A 6000-nucleotide genomic window follows, 5' to 3' on the forward strand; every position below is an offset into this window, starting at 1 on the left:
AGGCTAGACGTCTGCCCTCAAGGTGCCAGCGGGGCCACACTTCCGTTGACGGCTCTAGAGAAGGATCCTCCTAGCTCCTGGTGTTGCGGCCCATCTGCGTTGTTCAATGGCTTGGGACACATCGCTCCAGTCTCTGGCCCCTTTGTCACCCAGCCTGTGTGTGTTTTCTTCTAAGGACACCAGTCAGATTGGGTTACGGGTCCACCCGACATCACTATGACTATTTCCAAAGAGAGTCACAAGTGCAAGGGAGAGGACTTGAACTTGAACATTACCTTTCAGGGGACATCGTTCAACCCACGACGGCAGGGATCCCAGGGCCTGGGAGCGGTGGATGTTCGTCCTGCCGGCAGGGTCATGCTGACCTTGGGGCGGTAGCTGGGCTGGCCGAGAAGTCCTGGGGCTCAAGTGGTCTGACTTGGGGGAACACAGCCTCTTTCCTCCAAAGGATCGTCTGTGCTGTCGCTGAGAATTGCTGTCCTTTCGGAATGTTTAAAGGGCACAGTGACTAGACGTCAAAGGTATACACAGAGCCCTCTTCTCCGAAGGGGTCGTGCTTCTTGGGAGGGTCTACCACTGCCACCCTGAAATTATTATTTTTTTAAATTTAATTTTATTTAATTTTTTTTTTGGTCCTTTTGCCTTTTCTAGGGCCGCTCCCACGGCATATAGAGGTTCCCAGGCTAGGGATCTAATCGGAGCTGTGGCCACCAGCCTACACCAGAGCCACAGCCACGCGGGATCCGAACCGCGTCTGCAACCCACACTGCAGCTCACGGCAATGCCGGATCCTTAACCCACTGAGCAAGGGCAGGGACCGAACCCGAACCCTCATGATTCCTAGTCGGATTCGTTAACCACTGCGCCACGACGGGAACTCCAGAAATTATTATTATTTTAAACAAGGGGTCTACTATGGCCTGATGGTTGAGTGCCCTGCCCCCACGCTCATACACTGAAATCCTAACCCCCAATGTGACAGCGTGAGGACATGAGGCCTTTGGGAGTGGCTCAAGTCATGATACTGGAGCTTCATGAATGTGATCAATGTTTGTTTCAAAAGAGACCACGCAGAGCTCCCAAACCCCTTCTGCCACATGACGACACAATGAAAAGTCTGCACCCAGAAGGGGACCCTCGCCGGACCACCCCGGCACCCTGATCATGGACTTCCCAGCCTCCAGAACTGTGAGAAACAAATGCTCGTTGCTCATAAGCCATTCTGTCTGTGGTACTTTGCGAAAGCAGTCTGCAAGAACTAAAACCGGATCCCACCTTTTCATTTGGCCCTGCAAAATGTAGACCCCAAATGCTGTAGCCAGTCCTGGGAAGGGATATCAGGCAGAGGAGAGGCAGAGGAAACAGGTAAACAGCAAATGCTGCTGACACGTGGTTCACTCGGGGCTGGCTTTTTGCCAATTTCTTCTACTTTTTTTTTTTTTTGGTAGGGCTGCACCCGAGGCGCATGGAATTTCCCAAGCTAGGGGTCAAATCGGAGCTGTAGCTGCTGGCCTACACCACAGCCACAGCCATGCTGGATCTGAGCAGTGTCTGTGACCTACACCACAGCTCATGGCAACACGGGATCCTTAACTCACTGAGACCAAGGCCAGGGATCAAACCTGCGTCCTCATGGATGCTAGTCAGATTTGCTTCCACTGAGCCACAACGGGAACTCCTATTTCTACTTCTGTGCCGGGTAAGCCAGGCTGAACTTCATGGAGAGAGAGCCTAAAGTTGAATGACAAACAAATCCAGATTGTTTTTTGTTTTGGTTTCCTTGTTGTGCCGTGGCATTTGGAAGTTCTCGGGCCTGGGATTGAACCTGCGCCACAGCAGTGACCATGCTGGATCCTTAACCCACTGAGCCACCGGGGAACTCCCAAATCTGCATTGTTGAACACGCTTATCATGCAGAGGAAGTGCGAGTGAGGCAGAGATCACACTTCCCCTCAGTGACTGGAGCAGCGCTTGGTACTTCTTCAGTGATAAAGAAACCCCTATCCATGATGAAGTTGAGTAAGGAAAAAACTATCCAGATGGCTCTTTGAATCAATATTGCAAAACCATTTTTTTTAGATGCTCACACCCCCGCACCATCCCCCTCCACGTGTGTAATACAGGGCTTCGCAGACCAATGGGTCTGTGCTGCCCATTTCAATGAGTTCCCCCAAGAGGCTGCTGCTGCTGGTCCATGAGCTTCCAGACGTGTAGAAACAGGAATTCCCATTGTGGCTCAGCAGGATAAGAACCCGACTAGGATCCATGAGGATGCGGATTTGATCCCTGGCCTCGCTCAGTGGATTAAGGATCTGGCATTGCCACGAGCTGTGGCGTAGTTCACAGACACAGCTCAGATCTGATGTGGCTGTGGCTGTGGTGTAGGCCAACAGCTGTAGCTCTGATTCGACCCCTAGCCTGGGAACCTCCATATGCCATGGGGACGGCTGTAAAAAGACAAAAAAAAAAAAAAAAAAAAGAATTGCAGAAACACAGAGCGACTGACTACAAAGTCAGGAGGTGTAGTAGGGGAGTTTGTGTGTCAACCTGACTGGACCACAGGGTGCCCAGATGTTTGGTCAAACGTTCTGGGTGTGTCTGTGTGGGTGCTTCTGGCTGACAGGAACGTCTGAATCAGTAGACAGAGGAGAGCAATTGTGGGTGGGCCTCATCCATTTCATCAAAGGTCGGAATAAAACAGAAAAGACTGACTCTTCTGTGAGTCAATGTGTAAGGGGGGACTCCTCCCGCCCAACTGACCGAGCTGGGTCATTTTTTTTTTTTTGTCTTTTTTAGGGCCGCTCCTTTGGCATATGGAGGTTCTCAGGCTAGCGGTCTAATTGGAGCTGCAGCCACTGGCCTACACCAGAGCCACAGCGACTCGGGATCCGAGCCGCGTCTGCGACCCACACCACAGCTCACAGCAACGCCAGATCCTTAACCCACTGAGCAAGGCCAGGGATCGAACCTGCAACCTCATGGTTCCTAGTTGGATTCGTTAACCACTGAGCCACGACGGGAATTCCCATCCGTTTTTTTTCCTGCCTTTGGACTCAAAGTGAAACCCCAGCTGTTCGGGGGTCTCCAGGCTGCCGGCCTTGGACCGAAACTATGCAATTGGCTCTGCTGGGTTTCCAGTTTGCTGACTGCAGAACTCAGGAGTCGTCAGCCTCCATAATCACTTGAGCCAATTCCTTACAGTGAGTCTCTTTTTGTAGGTAGCCTATTGGTTCTGTTTTGCTGGAGAATCCTTTTTTTTTTTTTTTTTTTTGGCTTTTTAGGGCTACACCTGAGGCACATGGAGTTTCCCAGGCTAGGGATTGAATTGGAACTACAGCTGCCGGCCTACGCCACAGCCACAGCAATGCAGGATCCAAGCCACATATGCGACCTACACCACAGCTCACGGCAATGCCGGATCCCTAACCCACTGAGCGAGGCCAGAGATAGAGCCGGAAACCTCATGGTTCCTAGTTGGATTCATTTCTGATGTGCCACGACGGGAGCTCCTGGAGAATCCTGACTAATAGAGAGGTCAGATGGAATAGCTGAGGTTTTTTGTTTTGTTTTGTTTTGTTTTCTTTTTGGCTGCACCCACAGCATAGGGAGCTTTCCAGGCCAGGGATCGAATCCGAACAGCAGCTGCCACTTTCGCAACAGCTGTGGCAACACCAGATTCTTAAGCTGCCATGCCACACTGGGAACTCCTAGGTAGCCGAGCTTTGAGCTCAGGGCTAATGCTTTTTAGCAATAGCCAGATCACATCGAGTTAATTACTTACACCCTCTGGGCCTTGATTTCCCCACAATAAAGCCTAAGGAGGAGTTCCTGTCGTGGCACACAGTGGAAACGAATCTGACTAGAAACCATGAGGTTGCCGGTTCGATCCCTGGCCTTGCTCAGTGGGTTGGGGATCCGGCATTGCTGTGAGCTGTGGTGTAGGTCACAAACGTGGCTCGGATCTGACGTTGCTGTGACTGTGGCGTAGGCTGGCGGCTGCAGCTCCAATTAGACCCCTCGCCTGGAAACCTCCATGTGCTGAGGGTGCGGCACTAAAAAGACCAAAAAAAAAAAAAAAAGAAAGAAAGAAAAAGAAAAAAAAAAGCCTAGGGAGAAGAAATGTTATCATCAACTGCACATATATTATAGAGCTTCTCCACTTTAGCATTAGTGACAACATTTGAGGTGGGTGATTCTCTTGGGGTGGGGGTGGGGCCCTGTCCTATGCCCTGTAGGATGTTGAGCAGCAGCCCTGGCTTCTACCCCCTAGATGCCAGTAGCACCCTTCCATCCAGTTGTGACAACCACAAATGTCTCCAGATTGTGCCAAACATCCCCTGGGAGCCACACTCGCTCCCGGGTGAGAATCACTGATACAGACCAAACGTCTTGGGGTTGTTGTTCCAGGATCTAACGATGTTACCCGCCTTGCAATACTGTTCTCGTCCTGTTACGAAAGAGACTGATTTTTTAAATTTTTTGTGGCACCCATGGCATGTGGAAGTTCCCCGAGGCCAGGGATTGAACTCACGCCTCAGCAGCGATCTGAGCTGCTACAGAGACAGTGGCGGATCCTTCACCTGCTGTGCCACGGTGGGAACTCGGAGACTAATTTATAACTCTGGGGTCATCCAGTGAGAAAAAAAATCTTTAATAACCCAGAGCCTGCTCTTTTCTATGTCAGATAAATCTGCCTTCTTGTTTCTGTTAAGCCTGAGACTTCCAAGCTGCTGTGCTTGGCTCATCAAGCTGGGGTCTGCAGTTTAAGAATCTGTTTTTCCAAATACCCAGGGGAGCAGAGTCGTAATCCTAAACAGGAGAAAACCCAGCCAGGAGTTAGCAGCGTGCAGTATGCTGGCTCACGGCAGCCGTGTCTTCCGAAAATTATGGTTTGCCTGGAATACATTTCCATTTGGACTGTTGACATTTTGTGAAAGGTAACCCACGGATCGGGGAAGGAAAAGAAGTAAAAATATAGCCTTGGGAGGAGAGACCTGGAGAGGAAGGAAGTCAGTGACAAGTGTTCTAAGTTTGGGAGAGAAATTGGTCTCACTTTTTTTTTTTTTTTTTTCTCAAACCTGACGGTTAATAATCCAGGTACGAACGGAGTCTGCCTACAACTTGACAGCCATGAACCAATTCCAAGGACACTGCTATGTGCTGAGAAGGCAACATACGGCAGAAGAAAGCACTAAAAGGATCAAGCAGACTGCCTGGTTTATCCACGCAGCGGATTCTTACGGAGGAACACTCTGCATCTCTTTGGGGTGGAAGAATCGGAAATGAGAGAAACCTCGTCTCCAAACTGCACAAAGCTACCCCAATCAAGGAAGTTCCCGTTGCAGAAAGATGCTCCCAGGCCCCCGTCTGCACTCAACATCTAAACAAGGGCTTTTCCGATCCCCAGTCAAATAAGTGTCTAAAGCTGAAGACAAAGCCCTGAAATAAAACCTCAGGGAATCGTCCCACCCCGCCCCTTCCTGTTCCTGAGCCTGGGAAGAGGTCTCTGGTTAGAGAACTCGGCCCTTCGCTCTTCCTTTGCAACCAGCGGCCAGGAATTAGCCAGAACTCCACACCTAATCTCCTGCGCAAGTGTGTGGATTTGCATTATTTAAATATATGGGGAAGCGCCCATAATTGAGTAACTACTCCAGCATGTAAAGAATGCCAAACAATGAGCCATTTCTTCTTCAGACCCACTCTGGCCAGTTTCCGTTTTCCTCTTAGCACATTGTGTAGAATTACTCAGTGTGTCACTTCCTAGAACACGCGATTGTTTATACAAGTAAGCAAGACTTCTCTGGCAGTATTTATTTCTCTCAGTTTAGATATGGTGATTGCAGCCTTCACGGTGCTCCCTTTTCCAGAAGCTTCTCCTGGATTCACTGTGGACAGAGGCAATTTCGTGCCTTCCTTTATATAATTCAAGGTTATCCCCTGGGAAGAGGGGCGGGAAGCGAAGGTGGACTCTAAAATCAGAGAGTGAAAAAGCTTCAGATT

This window comes from Phacochoerus africanus, chromosome X (assembly GCF_016906955.1).
Source record: "Phacochoerus africanus isolate WHEZ1 chromosome X, ROS_Pafr_v1, whole genome shotgun sequence".
Taxonomy (NCBI): Eukaryota; Metazoa; Chordata; class Mammalia; order Artiodactyla; family Suidae; genus Phacochoerus; species Phacochoerus africanus.